Genomic DNA, 8,442 nt, shown 5'->3' with positions numbered 1-8,442 from the left:
CTTTAGCTGAGAAATTTGTTTATTTACTTAAGGAGCTCTTAAAATCTAACTCAATGGGTTGGTCTTATAACAACTACAAATACAAGAAGACCAACTTTACTCCTAAACCCAAAACTATAATGAAATGGGTCCCTAAGGTTACGTGCTTTGTTGCCCACACTGCTTTCAAAGCTTCAAGCCATTCAAATTGGTACCTAGACAGTGGATGCTCCAGACACATGAATGGTGACAAAGGTTTGTTCACCAATTTTAAAGACATGATTGATGGTTCAGTCACATTCGGTGATGGTAGCAACTGCAGAATTGTTGGCCAAGGTACGGTTCAACTCTTTAACCTCCCTCTATTTGAGAATGTTTTATATATAGAAGGGTTAAAACACAACTTATTAAGCATCTCTAAAATATGCAATAATAATCATAATGTAAAATTTACTAACCAAGGTTGTGAAATCCTAAATAAAAATGGTTCTGTAATATTAACTGGTAGCAGAACTTCTGAAAACTGCTACAATATGAGTGATTCAATCTCATCTAATCTATCGTGCTACATGGTTCATACCGATGAGACGAAATTATGGCATAAACGCCTCGAACATGTACACTACCGTAACTTATATAGATTGAGCATAAGAGAGTTGGTAAGAGGTCTACCTAAATTATAAAAAGTAGACAAAATATGTGGCGAATGCCAGATTGGCAAACAAACCAGGAGTACTCACAAAAAGGTAAACTCCAATGCCACATCTAAACCACTCGAACTTCTCCACATAGATCTCATTGGACCAACTAGAACGGAGAGTCGAGGTGGCAAGAAGTACATTCTGGTAATTGTTGATGACTTTACCAGATATACATGGGTAGTCTTCTTAAGGGACAAATCAGAAACTCTTGATGAAGTAAAAAGAGTACTTAAATGTATCCAAATGAAAAAAGGATCTCAAGTCTGAAAGATCCGTAGTGATCATGGATCAGAATTTGAGAATAGCAGTTTTGAGAAATTTTGCAGTGATCAGGGAATATCACATGAATTCTCTGCGCCCAAAATACTACAAAAAAATAGTATAAGAAAAAATAGAATGCTTCAAGAAATGGCAAATGTAATGCTAAATAATATGAAGCTCCCTAAAAATCTTAAGGCCGAAACCATAAATACTGCTTGTTATAAAATTAACCGTGTTTATACTAAAGAATCAAATGGTAAAATAGCTTATGAAATGTGGTTTGATAAGAAGCCTACTGTCAAATACTTTCAAGTTTTTGCAGCAAGTGCTACATTTTACGTGACCGAGAAAATCTAAGTAAGTTTAACACCAAAAGTGATGAAGGGATATTTTTAGGGTATGCTCTAAATAGTCAAGCGTATTAGGTTCTTAATTAGAGAACCGGTGTAATTCAAGAGTCCATTAATGTGATTATTGATGATCACTTAAATTGTAAGGCATGTATCCTAGTTTGTACCGTTCTGTAGACTTCTGTGATCCTTCCCGTCGAATTCCAGCAACCCGCGACCTATGATCGATGTTTGTGCGTGACCCTAAGTTGTATACCCTAAATTTGAGTCGGTTCAATCCAAGACTTGTACCATTGCAACCGCACCATCGCCACAGTTCTAACGCTGCGTCTTGCACACCGATCCGATACCCTGGCCAGGAGATGTGGGCCTGCGTTTATCTCCAAGAAACGCCGCGCATTTGCGATCTCAAGAGAATCTCTACAACATGTCCCATTAATCAAGTGCACATCAATCACCTCATGTCAAGTACATGTCAAGTACTGCATCACTCAACCCATCACTCAACAGATCACTCAACCCATCACAACCCATACCTCTCTTACATAAGCTACCCCAAAAGTTAATAATTTCTTATACAACTCATCCCTCTCTCCCATCCATCACTCCATCACCTATTTCTCTCTCTCTCTCTCTCTCTCTCTCTCTCTCTCTCTCTCTCCTTATAACCCTCTCTCCCTCTCTTTCTCTTCACAATTTCCAAGCAACAAAAAATGTGGATGTCCAAGCTTTTTCAAGGAGAGAAAAGTGGTTATGTGTGGCCCACTTCCCATCCCAAAATCCATCATCCTAGCCCTTCATTTGTCATCATCTTCCATTAAAGTGAGACACAAGAAGATTATCATTTCATTAGACCAAGAAGATCAAACAATGGGTGTTTTATAGGCCTAGATTTAATGCTTTGATGATGGGCCAAGTGAGGCCTACTGATTGATGGTATGGATCTCACTTTGGACCCTAGGTGTGGCTGATGGCCCACCTTGACTCTCTAATGACCCCATCATGATGTTTATTTTCCTTGCTTGAATAGGGTCATCTAGACCTTGCATTTTGGTGGAGAAAGGATCTCCATTGTTGATTTCGATTGGTGGGCCCACATGTAATAGGACCCACTTGATGTATGTTGTGATGTATGGAAGGGAGGGCCCATAGTGTCGGGGTCCCTCCATCACTCGATCTCTCTTTCTCTCTCTCTCTTTTTTCTTATTGTTGGCCTATGATGTATGCAATTTATCCAAGTCATCCACCTTCGTGAGACCGACTTGATGTACAGGTTGGATCTACACCGTCCAGGCCATATAGGCCCTATCTTATGGTGATGGAAAACACAAATATCGGATTGATCCAAATCAAGTGGGCCCGTCCATGTGGAACCCACCTTGATAATATATTCATGTTGTCCATCCAGCATCCCTGGATGCTGGACATGGGTTCAGTGAAGTGTGAACAGACAATGGGATGTACTAACAACTACAAAAATATAGTCTTGCTTTAAGGTTTTTAGGTGGGCCTCTCATGTAGGCCCCACCTTTATTTTTGGATCTCATCTACGTCGTTCATCCCATTCCCCGGCTTATTTTAGGCGTTGAGCCGAAATATGAGGCCAATCCGATTATCTGGCAAGCCATATCATTAAAAACAGTGGTTCTTACCATTAAAATCTGTTAGGGCCCACTCTAATGTTTCTATGCACCCAAACACATCGAATATTGGACTCATTTAGACTATCTTGAGTCCTAGAATCCAATGGTTGGGTTAGATTCTCCTAATGCGGGCCCCACCCAAAAAATACCACAGAAAAATAAAAAAATCAAGCAGCAGTAGGCGCTGTTGCTGCAAATGTCCAGAGGATACGCACCAACATCTTGCTACGCTCCTGTGCCGCTAGACAGAAGGGCAGGGACCATGGGTCCCAGCCATAATGCATGTGTTTTATCAAATGCCGTCCAGGCATTTTGCTGGACGGCCAGTGGACCCCACCCTGATGGATGTGTCCAAACCATCTATCCTTTTGGCAAGCTCATTTTAAGGCTTGAAGCAAAAATAAGACAGATCTATTTATCAAGTGGACTAAACTGCATAGTGAGGATTAACGTCTACCATTGAAATCCTTTGGGAGCGCAAAAGTTTTAGATCAGTAGGAAATTTATTTTTCATCTTAATTCAGGTTTATGTGACCTTATGATCAGATTTGGTGGGAAATAAATGTTATGGTGGGCCTTGGGAATTTTAATGGTGAAAATCATTATCACCACTTATATTTGAGTGTGGCCCATTTGATACACATGGGGCCCATTGGTGTGGCCCATTTGATATACATATGGGCAATGTGATGTGGCCCACTTGCCATATGAGGGCCCATGGCGATTATTCAAGGCCCATGGGTTATGGCCCATTGCAATGTACATAAGGCCCGTTGGTGGGTGTAACACCCTGAAAATTGGGGGTCGAGCATAGACTCAACTCCCGAGTTCCAATGCATCACTTATGCAACATAGATAATGATGTCGTCTGTATTAGTGCCTTAAACATAAATGAGATTATACCAAAACAACATATCATACTCCAGAGGTAATTAAAGTACACTAGCGGAAGACTGTGATACGTATATAAGCTATTCAAAAATAATAGCAAGCCCTCAGAGTATGAATGTCACTAGGTTAAATAATTACAAGTTTAGTTCCAAAATGTACAAAATAAGAAAGTGTAATGTTCTCCATCCCAAAACCCTGTAGCCCCGTCACCGCAACTCCAGGTCTACATGGACCCGCCAGAGAGTTGCATATAGGAGAACTCCTCCTCATCATCATAATATTCTAACTCTGCCTCATAAGCATCGCCAACACCTGCAACTAAGACAGAGTCTGGTTGGTGTTTAAAACAATGTCCCAGAACGTGGGAGTGAGTGATCAACTCAGTGAAGCTATAAGGCAAAGGTGAACATGTTATCAATTCAATCACGCAGTAATGATAAAGCAATACAAACATGCATCCCTATGTACTCTGGCTAATGCAATCATGATATGTATTAATGATGCATGCCCTCGCCTGCACTCCCTCTGTGAACTTCATCTAACGGTCGCGGCATGCACCCCTTCCTCTATGCTCAACACCAACACCAAAGGCACATGCAGTGTGATGTTATAAGCATGATTACCGAGTTCTTATTAGTCCCTTTTCATATAAAAGGGTTGGGAAGCTAAGGCACCTCCCTTTATATCATAAACTCAAACATTGATCCATCTAGGGTCGTCAATCCTAGCAGTCACATATGATAGGCAGTTTCCAAGTCGCTAAAAAGGGCTCGTCACCTCAATGCAGGCCTAGCTTATACTCCAGTTGCTACGGAAAGGCTCGTCGCCTCAGCGCAGTCTTAGAGTATGCTCAAGGTCATTACGAATGGCTCGTCACCTAATCGTAGGCCAACAGCTCGAATATAGTGTCCCATACCACCGTATTCGACTCAGGAGTCTGGATTGCTCACTAGACACTACAGGGAGGTTCGTCGCCCTAGCGTAGGCTGACAGCACGGCCACAGTGTCCCATACCACCATGCCCAACTCATGAGTCTTAGTGGATCGAGGTACCAAAGTTAAACGGGTTTTGCACTGGTAAGTTGGGGCCTTAGATTCAAACAGTAGCATGCATACATGGTGAACATCCATCGGGCAATCGGGTTGCTTGACAAGCTCGACTGGTATGAGTATACGTCGAGCTAATCGACATGGAGCGCGTAAGCACTTCACGTGGCCTAACCACTGTCGACTAGCAGCGTACGACTCGGATTCATCGGGTGTGTCTGTTGTGGCTAAGTAGTACGACCACCTATCTAAACCATTATCGATTGCCTGGACTACGTCGTAGCCCCAATCACATTCCAAACAATAGCATTCACATTAAGCCAAACAACATGTGGCAACAAACACATAGGGTACATGTTAGCATACACAGGCATTTCAGCCATAAAGCACGTAGTAGCGATGTAGGTTACATAAAGGAAACTATAGCCGTAGTTAAGGGAATTGAGAATCCTATCTCAACACCCTTATTACATACACTTAAACAAACATTTCCTCATTCAAGCATTTTATCAAACACTTAGCCTACACATATTACACACATGTAATAGACTAGTTACAACATACATCCTGGCAAGCCCCTTTTACAAAAGAGTTGCCACATACACAACAAGCATATATCCATAGCTAATAATCATGTCAAGCACAAATTCAAATTCCATATTCATTTAGACGTATCAACAAACACGGAGAATACACTATATTCAACATAGTTCATATATATGTGTGATGTGCGGGAAACATCATATCTAAGTATGTGATAGCATTCAAGTCAGTCATAAATCATTAGCTGACATTGAAAGCCATGAAAACCATAACCTAAACATTTATAGTCCGCACCTATCGCCGGTAAACTTATAACGAACTCAGTTCATTCTCTAATTTGTCGTCTACGGCACAACCGCAACCTAAAGTATGAAATAGGTTAGCTAATTCATCATCCACTCTATTTGAAACCCTAAAAAAGATTAGGGTTAGGTTTTCTTACCCAAAAATGGCGTCAAAATCGCCAGTATAGCGATACAGATGTGGTGGTTAAGCATGTGGAGCGAGGGGATTGAGTCCCAGAAACAAACTCCAGCTTTCGCTCTCACTTTCTCTCTCTTTCCTTCTCTTTTCTCTCTCTTCTCTCTTAGGGTTAGGAATTCGTATGGAATGAGAGAGGGGTGGGTTTACACCTTTATATAGGCCCAGAAGAGATGGGAATGCCCCAGGGCCATGGATTACTTAGGTTATAGCCAAAAGTGGACTGTTCCGATCCAACGGAGCTATTCTGGAGGCCCCTTTTCACAAGTGATCGGACTTAAGCTTCCTGACATTGGATCTAGGTTAGGCTAAGACTTTGGTCTGATCGGGTTTACAGATTGACCGCGGAAGACCAGTTTCAGTTCAACAGTCACCGGTATTTGATCAGGGCCACAAGTGCACTGACATGTGTTGGAAATTTTCCCTAATCCGAGGGTGTAATTGGGTCAGATTTTGACGGTCTGAATCCTTATATTTAGCCTACAAGTGAAATGACTCAATTCACTTAAGTTTCAATTCGTTTCCTAAAAATATTTGTGTTTCTCACACACTTCACTCTAAGCTCAAGTTGTACATTACTGGATACTATTAGGACTTGATTTTTGAGGTGGTTGTCAAATCCAGTAATGCGGTCATAACCGTATAATTTTGGGGTAATCGGACTTTCGACGTGCAGTCCAGGTCCGATACAGAGTTTCAAGGTGCTCCCGAGAGCGACTGGGTTTAGAGATGGATCCTAAGTTTTGAGGGTAAAGTAGCGCCTATGATTCTACTCGTTTTGGGTCTTACAGATCGTATTTAAAGCTATTAGTGCTAATTTCACAAGTAATCTAGTTTAGCACTTAGCTAATTCTCGTCTAATTTCTAAAGGATTTAGTCCTTAGCGATTTCTGCCTGAGGTGGTACTCGGGTCTTTGAACGGATTTTTAAAAAAAATTTCATCCTGGAAATTAGTACCTGTTCGTACTCCTCGAGAATCTGAGGGTAGTTCTTTCGAACCTCGGCTTCTGTCTCCCAAGTAGCCTCTTCTTGAATGTGGTGTGTCCACAGAACCTTCACAAGTGGAATCACCTTACTACGCAACACCTGCTCCTTCCTATCTAGAATACACATCAGTCGTAGTACATAAGTAGTGTTCTCAGTCAACTACACATGCTCCCACTTGATAATGTGGGAAGGAACAAGAACGTATTTCTTCAGCATAGATACATGAAATATGTTGTGCACGCCTACGAGTGGTGTGGCCAAAGCAAGACGGTACACCACCACACCCACTCGATCTAGTATCTGGAATGGGCCAATGAATCTCGGCGTGAGCTTCCCCTTCTCGCCAAACCGAAGCACTCCCTTCATGTGGAAAACTTTCAGAAACACATGGTCCTCGACCTTGAACTCTAGTGGTCGCCACCTCGTATCGACGTAGCTCTTCTATCTACTCTGTGTTATCTGAAGTCGACGCCTGATAATGTCGATCTTCTCTGAGCTCACCTGAACTAACTCTGGGCCGATCAGGCTCTTCTCACCAACCTCTGCCCAGTAATGCGGTGCCCGACAGGGACGCCCATACAAGGCCTCATAGGGAGTCATGCCAATACTCGCCTGAAAACTGTTGTTATATGCGAACTCTGCATAAGGAAAACAATCATCCCAACTGTCCTCGAAATCAAGTACACAAGCTTGCAGCATATCTTCCAACACCTGATTTACCCATTTTGTCTACCCATCAGTCTGCAGGTGGAACGTGGTACTGAAGTTTAGTTTCACACCCATTGCTTCCTGGATACGAGTCCAGAAGATAGATGTGAATTGTGTATCTCGGTCCGACACGATCTCCAGAGGAACTCCATGCAGACGTACAATCTCCTTGATGTACAACCTGGCCAACTCGTCTGCTGAGTTTGAAACTCTGATTGGGAAGAAATGAGCCGATTTTGTCAATCGATCCACGATCACCCATATGGAGTCATGCCCCTTCCTCATTTTCAGCAGCCCTGATATGAAATCCATAGAGATGAAATCTCATTTCCATTTAGCTATGGGCATGGGCTGAAGCAGTCCAGGAGGTCGGCGATGTTTGGCCTTGAGCTGCCGGCACGTGAGACAACGTGTTACATACTCTGCTACGTGGGCCTTCATGTTGTCCCACCAGTACGAGTGCTTCATATTGCGGTACATCTTCATACATTCAGGATGCATTGTCATTCTCGAATTGTGAGCAGCCTCGAGAACTTCCTTCCTCAAGTCAGGAAGATTTGGGATGCATAGGCAGCCACGATAACGTAAGCCCCCATCCGTACCAACTCTCCACACGGGGTCCTCATCATCGCTAGCCTACTCTCTAAGCTCCGACAATTGACCATCATCCTTCTGGGCCTCAATGATCCTATCATCAATAAGTGGTCGCACATGAATGTGCGCGACGCTCTCGAATGACTCCTCTACAGTGAGCTTCTACTCAAAGTCTTGCACGAACTCCACCATACCCCATTCTGGTACCATCAGCGAAGCCGCAAACTCTATGGTCTTCTTACGGCTCAACGCGTCAGC

This window comes from Magnolia sinica, chromosome 10 (assembly GCF_029962835.1).
Source record: "Magnolia sinica isolate HGM2019 chromosome 10, MsV1, whole genome shotgun sequence".
Lineage (NCBI taxonomy): Eukaryota > Viridiplantae > Streptophyta > Magnoliopsida > Magnoliales > Magnoliaceae > Magnolia > Magnolia sinica.
This window is presented reverse-complemented; position numbering follows the sequence as displayed.